Below are 11,600 nucleotides of genomic sequence, written 5' to 3'. Positions count from 1 at the left end.
ATTTCTAAGCAAATTATTGAAGTAATCTTGTTCCTCCTGGATACTTATAAGAATGGAATTGTTAAAATGGAAACAGAATTTAAAGATTTTGAAAAATTTTCAGCCTAGCCATATAGAAAAGAATAAGAAAGACTGAGAGAGAACATGAAGAATGTAGTCATATGGCCATTTGATAAAGAGATTACTCAACCATCTTGACAGAAGCCAGGAGCTATTGCCCAAGTCCGCGGAAAGGGTCCCAAACGATCATCAGAGCTGCCCTCCCACCACTGGTCCAGAATGTATTGGGCCACTGATGCCTGTGGGACCTACCATCCATTGCCAACTCCTTCCTACACTCCAGTTGTGAGTCTGGTGAGCCAGATGCAGCATAGGCTGTATGCAGCGAGCTGTAGGGGCATGCCTGTCTCTACCAAGATTTCAAAGGATGAAGCCTCTTGGCAGAGCCAAAGGCTCAGGATTCCAACCCCAGAGGGCTGTGGACTCAGGCAAAGAGCTGTTATAGGGCCATCCAAAGCCACAGGGACAAGGCTTTTCAGGAAAACTTTGGGTTTTCCTAGGGCTGTCATCCTAGGGGGCTTGAAAGGCAGAACCCCCATTCAACTGGGCATGGAGGGCAGAGCATGAGATCAGAGAGGGTTATTCTTGAACGTAAGATCTAATGGAAATTGCCTCATTGAGTTTGGGCTTTCTTAGTGAGAATTCTCACTCCTTTCTTTTCTATTTCTCCCTTTTGGAGTAGGAATGTTTATCCTATGCCTGTCCTACCACTGTGTTCTGGAAGCATTTAACATGTTTGGGTTCACAGATTCACACCTGGAGAGGAATTTGCCTCAAAATGAGTTATACCTTGAGTTTACCCATATCTGATTTAGATAATTTTATTTTTTGTATTTATTTATTTATTTATTTATTTTAGCGTGCGTGTATGTGTGTGAGTGAGGCGGGGGAGAGAGAGAAAGAGCCTTAAGCAGGCCTCACACTCATTGAGGAGCTCAATGCACGACTGGATCCCACAATTCTAGGATCATGAGCTCAACCAAAATCAAGTCAGAGGCTCAACTGACTGAGTCACACAGGTGCCCCAATTTAGCGGATCTTTAGATAAGACTTTGGATTTAAGACTTTTGAGTTGATGACCTGTGAGATGCACATGAAGTTCAGAGGCCAAGGGCAGAATGGCTGTAGACCGAAAGTTTGTATCTCCTCAAAATTCACTCATTGGAATCTAATCCCCAATGTGATAGTATTTAGAAGTGAGTCCTCTGAGAGATAATTAGATCATGAAGGCCCCCTACTTAGGTCAGTCTGAAAATGGGATTAGTGTATATATAAAAGAGATTCCAGGGAACCCCCTTGCCTCTTTCACTATGTGAGATTATGTGAAAAGACATTTATAATCCAGGAAGTGGGCTTTAACCAGACACTGAATCTGCTGGTGTCTGATCTTGGACTTCCAAACCTCCTCAACTGTGAGAAATAAGTACCACCAGGCTACCCAGCCTCTAGTATTTTGTTAGAACAGCCTGAACAGGCTAAGGCTGTAGCCTAGTGTTCTAACAGGTAGCTCTGCCTTTAATATCTTTCTTTTTAACATATATTGTAGACTATTGCCAAATTAATCTTCTTCCAGACTATTTTCATGTCCATTTCTTTTGCAAAAAAACTTGTGACATCTACACATCACCTAGATGTTAAAGCACAAACTCTTTAACCCATTATTTCTTTTATAGTCTGTTCCCAAATTACTTTTGCAAATCTTCCTCCAACATGCTAAATGCTTAACCAGTTAAAGTGCTCACAGTTTTTCCCTTAAGGGAAATGTTCCCTTACCACTTACTTGCTTATCCAGTTCCCAGGCAACCCTGTTGCTTGTTCTTATATCCCATCTTCTCCATAAAAGATTTCTCTATCTTTCCTGTCTCTGAAGTCTTATGCTGGTAACTTCATGCCAGTCATTGATAGTGGCACATTTCCTAGTGGCATATTTTTACCAATTGCATTGTTAATTTTTTGTGAGGTTTCTTGAAGGCAGGATGCATTTCTTACTGAATATGTTTAAATCACTTACTTTGCCTGAGCTGCAAATTTCTCATTTAAAAAATAGTGATGATAATAGTAGTAATTTTACTGGGTTGTATTGGAAATGTTTAACTATCAAATATGTCAGCCTGAAAATAGCCATAATGAGAGGTAAATGAGTGTTTATTTGAGACCAAAGAACTGCAGTTTGGGGAGCTCAGATTCCAGCAGTAACCAGAAAAGTATCCAGCATGCAGGGTGAAAGCAAGGGCTTTTTATGAAAAAGAGGAGAGGCAGGGTAGAGGTGTGACAATTACATGACTTGGATAAAAGAGAATCAAATTATCGACTGGCACTAAAAAGCTGAGCCACTTTTGGATACACATTTCAACTGTTCTATTAGTGTTTGTTTGGTTTTTTTTAAGTTTATTTATTTATCTTGAGAAAGACAGAGAGTGCGCTTGCATGTGGGGCCAGGGCAGAAAGAGAGGGAGAGAGAGATTCCCAAACAGGCTCTGTGCTATCATTGCAGAGCCCCATGTGGGGCTTGATTTCACAAACTATGAGATCATTACCAGAGCTGAAATCAGGAGTGGGACCCTTAACCGACTGAGCTACCCATGCACCCCTCTACTGGTGTTAACAAATAACACTATTCTACCAAGCAATAGTTAACTATTTGGTCTTCATAAAGTCTCCAGCCACCAGCTTTATGGTCAGGATGCCTGTTGTCCTATTGGATTTATAGGAAATTGTAAAACAGTCGCCATTCTGGCCCACTCCAAATGTCTTTTTTGCTCTGTTCAAGAGCTCATTAGCCATTTGCTTTAGAAGGAAAAGTGGAACTTGTCTCAGAATGGAGTCTCTCATATCCACAAGTTTTAGGGATAAGGCAGTTTCTCTATAGTAGCCTCTCCAACTCGATTTTAAAATGGCATGAGTCCTGTCAACTTTTCACAAGTACTATATAGGTAGTTATAATAAGTTATACTTTTGTTTGAATTTTTATATGCTTAAAAATAATGCTGGGTTTTAATAGGTGCCTAATAAGTATTTTGGTGAAATGAATGTTAATTTATTCACTCTGGTAAATGATTGCTTTTTCCTTTGCTTTTTCTAGATATTCCAAGATTCTAGATGAAGTTGATTTTGTCCCACCTCCCTTAGATGATAATGAACTAGGCTGTAAATGAGTAAACACTCATAGTTGTTTGACTTTGCTGTTTTATGAGAACTGATTTAGTTCTGACCTAGCCTTCGGAGAAGGAATATAGAATAGTTTGGATCATGTTTCTTTAGGGGTACTTTTCACCATGGGCAATCACCAAGGAAGTATTATGTCAAAGTTACCCATTCATTTGTGTCAAGGATCTTGAGGCCATGAAGATTTCCAGATTTTAGTCAAAGAGCTATTACATTTGTGGGTTTCGGTGGTAGCAATATAATTGGGCCAAGTGGACCATGCTAAGACACACAGACCTTCAGCTATCTGTGTTAAATTCCTTAATTTCTTTAACCCTGAATACCTTTTCCCTTTGACTTTGCTGAGCTCGATTTAGTACTGTTCGTACACTCCAGCTCGCTCCTACTTATAAAGGAGATGATTTCTTAAAAAACATATATGTCCCTGAAAAACATATCAGATTAATTTTTCAGGGATAGATTTAAAATATAACACCAAAGTTATTATTTGTCTTCTGTTCACTGTTGACATTAATAAACTAAAAGAATTATCATGTGAACCTGTGCTTATAGGGCTCAAACCTGAAACACCGTTCTGAACTAAAAAATTCACCTCTACGTTTCCTGGCTATTTTGCCAAATAAAAAAGTGGCTGACTGTCCCAAATGCAAGTTCGCTCTACTTCCTTTTTAGTAGCAAAATCAGACCATTATCATTTTTATTGTGAAGGGTTTCTCCCCGTATCATTTTAAGGTGGCTGTATTTATGGTGTCTGAGAACTGATTAGCCAACCAACCTAAGATATGTAATTTTAACCATCCAAAGCATCCAAAGAGCTCCAATTAACAGACTTTGGGGGGACTTCAAACAGTCAGAGCCTTTGAATCTAAGCCATTCCCCAAGGCAGCATCTACTCGGCTAAAGTAAAGGGGAGATCTGGCAGTTATTCTCTTGATTTGATGTAGCTAGTCAGGGCTCTATCTCCCTGATGAATTAGCTGGTTTGGCTGCCTACATTGATCAAATCAGATGGATAATTGTCCAATCTTTCTTGCATTTTGTATTCTATAAACAGAGCTTCGAATAAACAAGGCTAACTACAGCCAGTAACTGGCCTTCCTGCTTTTTAAGGATTGTTATTTTGCTATCACTAGACCAATTTGTCCAAGGTCAGAATGTTCTGTTGGTTGATGTCAAGGTGGGGTTTTGTTTTTTCTTTTTTTTTTTTTCTTCTTTAATTTCCACCCACTGTAAACCAAATTTGGCTGTTCAGAGATGTTTAACACTGGTTGAAATTGAACTCTTAGCATCATGCTCTATCCCAACTGTGAATACCAAGAAAACACCTTTGAAATGGAAAATGTGAGATACAAATAAGGTACTACCTAGTTTTCTATTATCTAAAACACAGCCACTGTTCTATCTAGTCAATTAAATGGTTCTGACCCAAGAGACAGAAGATAGTCATAGTAAAGTGCATTAATAATTTAGTCTTGGTTTTGCATCATTAGATACTGAGGCCACTGGTGGTGTACCACTTATCTCTCAACCCAGGGGCATCTACTATGACCAGTCTCCCATTTTTAATGATGGCACTAAGCCATAGAAAATACTATCAAATTGTTATTTTCCTTTTATGAATGGTGACTCAAAGACCATTTAGAAGTTTTATTGCATTCTTTTTGTGGTACCCCTTAGAAGGTGACTTTAATCAAAGCTGTTTTGTACTCTCTTTGGGGAGCTTAGTCCGAATGAGGAGAGCCTATTAAGTGATTTTCCCAGTATAAACAAATCACCGACAAGAGTATTTTCTCTTCCCTAAAAAGCAAGAAGAGAGAAACAAATGGTTTGCATTAAAAAGTTGATGTTTTCAAATAATAATGAGAGAAAATTGCTCTTGGTTCTCTCAAACACAGGCTCCCACTCTGGCAGGGTATAGGGTGCTGCCCTTTGGACTGGGTTTCGACTAAACCATATATGTGTATATAACACAGTATATATACATATGCTATATATATATATATATATATATATATATGTATGTAGAGTGTACATGGTCACATACCAGGCAGTTGTAGCATAACACTGTGCTGGTCACTAAGTCTCTCTTGACATATCCTTTTTCCCCCAAGTCCTGGATTTTCTCCTATGGATATGCTGAGTATTCTCTCTCAACTCTTCTTCCAGTCTTCCTTTCTCAAAATGGGTTTTGTATCTCCACACTTTTTTTCCCTACTCCTTTTTTCTTCTTATTCCCAGCTCCTCAGTCATCTATCGATTGATCTCAATATTACTTGATGCCATTCATGCAAAACTAGGATGATATTCATGTATGCTTAAGGAGGTGTTACTCAATCCCTATTCATTCATCAATGGATTTCAAACAGGTTGATTATAAGCTCTTAAGAATCTGAAAAAATATATTTTCTGTCTTTTTGGATCATCATCAGTATCAGTTCTTATAGACTGATAAAAGTGGCTATGAAAACATTAGCTGACATCATAACAGAAATTAAGGGAGGTACGGAAGATTGAGTCTAAAGATCAGCCCAGGATTCCATTTGAAGGATCTCCAACTGGTGATGGTAAATTCTGAGAGTGTGTGTGTGTGTGTGTGTGTGTGTGTGTGTGTGTGTACATATTTCTCTCTGCGACAAGAGGGCGGCTTGTCAGAGAGGAGCAGAAGAATGTAAGAAAAGAAGTTGACTCTGTGGGGTTGGGGATGGCAAAAATAGAAGATCTGTGCTGCCATTCCCTAAATCTATGTTTAAGGTATAGGTCACTGAGTGAGCCTTGCATTCTTTCCCAGTAAGCCAAATACAGCCCAAGCTTGCTGTTCAATTCAGCCTCCTATTCAGCCACTACCAATTGGAATTTATGAGGAAACCTATTTATACTCATGACCTAGACAATTTCTGTTCAGTCCCCAAAGTCTAAAGACAAATCTATTGGTGTTTTTCTTCTGAGATTAAAAAGTGTCCTTGTAGGCTTTTAATTCAAAATTGGAATGATCTGTATTTGGGGCCTCTTGGGAATTTTACACATCTCATGATGACTTAGGGAAGCAGTTATACTTTTGCTTCTCTCTAAAACATCTGTTCCCACTGTTAGGAATTTGGGTCACTGTTTTATTCTTTATATTTAACTGTCTAGGGAATTACCAAGTTTCATATGCAGACAGGCATATATTTCTTCAGTTAAAATCTGTTCTTTGGAAAAAGAAAAGGAAATGTAGTTGGCTCCTGATACATTGTGTCACAGCAGGGCATGCTGTAAAGACAAGATTTGATTCTTGCTCTAACCCTAATCTTCGTGCTAACTTGAATCCACCAAACGTGTGACTATTCAATATGTAGAACATCCAGATATACATCTAATGTGTACTGGGAAAAAATATATGGAGAGCCAGTAGGGCATAGTGGTTAAGAGACTGGTGCAGCCTTGCTGAGTTGGAATCCCAGCTCAGTTACTCACTAGCTGTATGATTTAGGGCAAGTTACCTAATCTTTTGGTGTCTTCATTTCCTCATCTGTGGGAAAAAAAAATATAACAGTACTTAACTCCTAGGATTATTTAACGATTTGTTGATTTAATTCATGTCAAGTTTTCAGAAGACTAAGCACACAGTAGTATTAGCTACTCTAGCCACACAGTTGATACTGAAATTAACCACACGATACATCACCCAGTCAGCAGTTGTGCACCTTCGTCTGTCTTTAGACCCCTGTCTGTTAACCCATTTAATTCCTAGAATATTAATGATTTTAAGGAGGTACATTCAATACAGAAAATTGATTTTAAGCCAAAAACATTATATATACATATAATATGTATGTGTGTATATATGTGTGTGTGTATGTATATTTATACATGTATACACAGACACACACATACATATACACTGCCAGATGCAGTAGTTAAATATCTAATCTGTAGAAGGGGGGAAATGGTGGGGGAAAGGGAGAGAGGCAAACCATGAGAGACTCTGGAATGCTGAGAAACAAACTGAGGACTGATGGATGTGGGGGGGAAAGGGGGGAAGATGGGCATGGAGGAGGGCACTTGTGGGGATGAGCACTGGGTGTTATATGGAAACCAATTTGACAATAAACTATTTGTTAAAAAAATAAATAAAAACATTTTTAAAAATAAAAAAATGTGAGTAATACCTAAAAAAAAATAAATAAATATCTAATCTCTATTAATTACTATCCTACACTACAAATAAGAAAACTGAAACACTAAAGAAAAAGTTATCATCCTAGGCCCCCCAGCTAATAAGATCTGGAACCAGGTTGAAACCCATGGGTTTACTCTATCTTCCTTCTGTTGTACTAAAGCTATGTATAAATATCTGGAGTAGGAGTCTAGTAAATGCACACAAAGTGGTACCACCTTCTATAAATGTATATTTATATACTTGAATTGGAAGAATCTGCCTGAATCAATATTATTTGATACAAAGCCTTAGTTTTCTGAGAAAAAAATTGCATGGAAATAAAAGGAAATATTCAGATAGCTCATTGCCATTGCTATTTATAGGTGTTTTACTTTTTTCACCTGGTTAAAAAACAGCTTGCCAGTTGTGTTAAGAGCTGGTCAGTGGGCGTCTGCGTGGCTCAGGTCTGACTCTTGATATCAGTTCAGGGCCTTATCTCAAGGTTTGTGAGTTCAAACCCAGTGGAGCATCCTTGGGATGTTCTCTCTCTCTGCCCCTCTCCTCTTGTGCATGCTTGCAATGTCTCTCTCTCAAAATAAATAAACGTTGTTGTTGTTTTTAAAGAATAACTGGTCAATTGATAATGCATTACTGTAGCCTAACTTTACAGATGCAAATTACTTAATAGTCTGTGAGTTCTAGTTCAGAGGGAGTAGAGAGAAACCTGTGATAACCACTGTTTTCTCAGGCTCAATATCTTGCACGACTGTTGGAGGAATTTCTTTTGCCTGCCATATGAATCCAAGCTCGGACGTCAGGAGCAATGACCACTGATTTGTAACCTTGTGTCGCACAGCCATTTTGGGCTTTCTACTGGCAGAATACTGAGGGGTAACTTCTGACTGTCCAGCGTGGTGTAGTGAAATAATGAGATCTACTCTCAAGCTGTGTTCCTCCAGGCAACCCCCCAAGCCCTCTCCATTCATTCCTCTCACAGTGCCTGATGATCCTTTCTTGAATACCACAGACTAATTACATAGTACCTAAACTGTCAAATGACCTCCAGAATTTTAAACTTTCAGAAGCTTCAAAAGAAAACAGCAACAAAACCCCCCAAAACTCTGGCTATTGTGATTCTGTTCTGAGAACCTTTGATACAATTCATCAACAGATAGTTTTCTTCTCCAGGTTGAATGGAAAAAAAAAAAAAAGTAAAATAAAATCACTATAGGCTTCTTCTGGCTCTACACTAAAATATCCCAGAGGGTATAAATTCAAGATTGCTTCACAAATCCTACACAATTTTTATGGATGATGAACAACCCTGTGGGAAATAAATTATGATAGTCAGCTAGGAAATGGAAAATGTCTAAAAATTTCTAAAAATAATGATTACATTTCTCCACTGTTTGACACATAGCCGTTTTTACAGAAGCACATAGAGACAGTGTTAGGAAGCGTTACTTGTTGGTGCTTGTTGTAAAGCTATACTTTCTGGTCTTTCTTCACCGGAGACATTGGGAGGAAGTAGCCTTCAATGTCACACCCTGCAATAGTTCATCTTCTCTCCTCTCCCAAATCCATCTCTCATGTCTTCTCTGTTTTGGCAATAAAAATACTGTTACCATCCATTCTTCTTTCTTCCTGTAAAAATTAGGGAATGCCTCTGAACATTTAAATATTTGAGTGTTAGTATGTCCCTTTCCTCAAAAACAGTGTCTGCTATGATGCTGTATCAAAACTATAAATGGGAAGATACTTCTGGTTTTTGTTTGTTGTTTGGTCACAGGTAAGACAAAGTGCATTAAAGGACACTGAACATTTTTTTGAAAATAGTGAAAACGTGGACTCTTTATTATGTTTTGCAGCAGAACTTAAATTTTTCTTAGCTGGTGTTCAATTGAGTTTGTTTTTCTATTGTGTTTTCTCTTTATTCTACACTTTTTTTTTTGGTCGTGTTATCTGTGTAACCCACCTCCCTGCTGGCAGCTACCAGTTTGTTTGTATTTAAGAGTCTTTTGTTTTTTTAATCCTATATTTCTTCTGAGATATTTTGTATCCTGAGACTAACCATTTATGAAAGATAATTTTGTGCACTGTAGTTAAGAAAATGGCACATTTCCCCAAATCTCCTTACTCTAGTCTGTTCTGTGTCTAATACATTCTCAATCTACTTATCTCCCATTAGTTACATTATCATGTTTCTGTTTTGTTCATATAGCAAATAATCTTGCACATAGAAAGTACTATAATTCTTTTTTTTTTTTTTTTACATTTATTTTGGGAGATAGAGACAAAGCACAAGACAAAGCACAAAGTGGGGGAGGGGCAGAGAGAGAGAGAGAGGTAACCACAGAATCCAAAGATGGCTCCAGGCTCTGAGCTGTCAGCACAGATCCCGACGTGGGGCTCGAACCCACCAACTCTGAGATCATGACCTGAGCCAAAGTTGGAGGCTTAATGGACTGAGCCACCCAGCCACCCCTCCTTTTTTTTGTTTATTTTTGAGAGAGAGGGAGAGAGCAAGTGAGCATGAGGGAGTGACGTGACGGGGAGAGAGCCAGAGACACAGAATCTGAAGTAGGCTCCAGGCTCTGAGCTGTCAGCTGGAATTCATGAATGCAGGGCTTGAATTTGAACCATGAGATCATGATCTGAGGCCAAGTTGGATGCTTAACTGACTGAGTCACCCAGGCACCCCACTTTCTTGTATTGGAGACACTATAATTCTTAACTGAAGTGGGTCTGGCCAGGGGGTAACTCTTTCACCCAGTGACTCAGTCTTTCAAAAGCTGAGGAAGAGGCTTAGACCAAATAATGAGGTAGCACAAAGTCTGAATTAAAGGAAGCCGGCTCTAGTGCAGGATGAAATAGAACAAGCTTAGTTGGGGTAACAAAGATATAAAAGATTTGTTTACCAAAGCCTAAAGATGTGCTGTAAAAGTAGACTTAATGTTACAAAATACAAGTACAGAGTATTGGTGAATACTATTTCATTTTCTTATAATATATATATATATATACTCAGTAGTCTTACCTAGGGTATAGTTCATAAGGTAAAAATCTGATGCAAAATCATGTCCTCCTTAGGCTATTTCTCTTTAAAAAATAATTCACTTGTAATTCCTTTTTAAAAAGTCTAAAAGAAAAACAGTTTTTATCTTATCACACAGTTTATACATCCCATAGCGAGAGAATTTTCTCAGAACTTGAAGTGTGGTGTGTCCTTTAGAAAACATTCACAAGGAAATTTATTTAATTTTCCAACTATTTGGCATTACTGGAAAAAAATTATATATTAGTTTTTCTTTAGGTTAATGGGATTCTGCTTATGCTGCTTATTTTATTATTTAATATTTGATGATTTATAGAATTTTATAATAATAGTATCAAAGTGTATCCACAGTAATTCTTCACCCTATTTAAGACCGGAATATCTCTAACATCATTGAATCATCTGTGTATTTTTCCCTATTTTATATTCTAGACCTTCTGTATTCTCCATTTTCCCCTATTCGAAATCAGCTATGACATTTTATGTTTATTCTTATTTTTTAAATTTATTTTCTTATTTTTTTAGGAGTTCAGCTTTTTGTTGAACAGGCTACAGAAGAGGTTGAGTCAAAAAGCACGAAGTCCATGTCATCAGCAGACTCTTCCAATTTTTCTTCCATTGCTTCCACTTTCTTCTCCTCACCTGGGCTTCCAGCTGCTGGGGTGGGTCCCCCAGCTCCTACCTTTGCAGGTAAGGCTCCAGATGTTGACGATGTTGATGTTGGCCAGGGCCTTTGCAAATAAGCTGGCCCAGAAAGGTTTAACGTTTACACCTGCTGCTTTAACGATGGCATTGATCTTCTTCGTGACAGTCACCTCATCATTGCACAAGATGAGGGCAGAATAGATGTAGATGAGCTCTAAGGCAGATGCCATCGTGCCAGAGAAGGCTGGGCAGGTGCTGCTGGGCGCTATGCTAGTCCCAGATGAAGGAAGAGAGGGCCTCACCCTATGTGGTCTTCCCTTCCGTGGAAGGACCTAGCATGTTAGAGGCAGCGAGGAAAGTTTACTTTTTATTTTGAAAAGCTCTTCCACATGTGTAACTTGTTGCTAAAGAATATATTGCAAAAATAAGTATGTGCTCTTCTGGAGCTTGTTCCCTTTTGCTTATTACTAATGTTCATCCATATCATCATTCATAACTGTATCTGTTCTTTTGACTGATTTATGATATTTCATCAGCT

At 38.3% G+C, this 11,600-nt stretch overlaps 1 pseudogene; it reads right to left on the bottom strand.

The window, feature by feature from the left end:
• Window positions 1–10,946: 10,946 nt before the first annotated feature.
• Window positions 10,947–11,292, bottom strand: LOC120221131 (annotated as a pseudogene).
• Between the last annotated feature and the right edge of the window lie 308 nt (window positions 11,293–11,600).

This window comes from Hyaena hyaena, unplaced genomic scaffold, assembly GCF_003009895.1.
Source record: "Hyaena hyaena isolate Hyena2069 unplaced genomic scaffold, ASM300989v1 scaffold_759, whole genome shotgun sequence".
NCBI classification, from domain to species: Eukaryota; Metazoa; Chordata; class Mammalia; order Carnivora; family Hyaenidae; genus Hyaena; species Hyaena hyaena.
The sequence above is the reverse complement of the archived record's forward strand: the minus strand, read 5'-3'. Positions and strand labels throughout refer to the sequence as shown.